Below are 552 nucleotides of genomic sequence, written 5' to 3'. Positions count from 1 at the left end.
CCGCCTGACATTTGGATTTGGAATAAGAATGACAGATGTCACACACAATCCACAATCATCTGTTTCACTTTATCTACACTTGATTATCTTCTATATGTCCACAAACAAGAACAGCTTTGCTTTTTTTGCCATATCTAGACGATTAATTAATTGACGTTTGTTAATTTATAGGTTGACAGTCTCAAATCGTGTCTAATCGGACTAGTCCAGGCTAAATAGCTCTAAAATAATTTATTTTCAAAAAAATTAGCTACCGGGCGAAACCGGGTTTTTCACGTAGTTGAAATGAATAGAAATTGGGAAAACAGCTGAATTTTTCCGCGGGTGAAATCCTGGGGGTTGAAAGGAGTGGAAAATGGTGTTTTGCAAATTGTGGCAAAACTATTAATTTTTGACGAAAATGTTAAATATAAAAGTTATAGAGATTAACAAAATGAACAACTTTTGTATCTACACTATTTTCACATAACCTCCAATTTTCCTAGAAAAACCGGAAAAACTGTTTTTTTCGTTTTTTATTCTTATTTTTGCGAAAAAATGTCGTAGGGGTTT

Source organism: Photinus pyralis, unplaced genomic scaffold (genome assembly GCF_008802855.1).
Source record: "Photinus pyralis isolate 1611_PpyrPB1 unplaced genomic scaffold, Ppyr1.3 Ppyr1.4_LG2, whole genome shotgun sequence".
Classification (NCBI taxonomy): Eukaryota; Metazoa; Arthropoda; class Insecta; order Coleoptera; family Lampyridae; genus Photinus; species Photinus pyralis.
Note: the sequence above shows the minus strand (reverse complement) of the source record.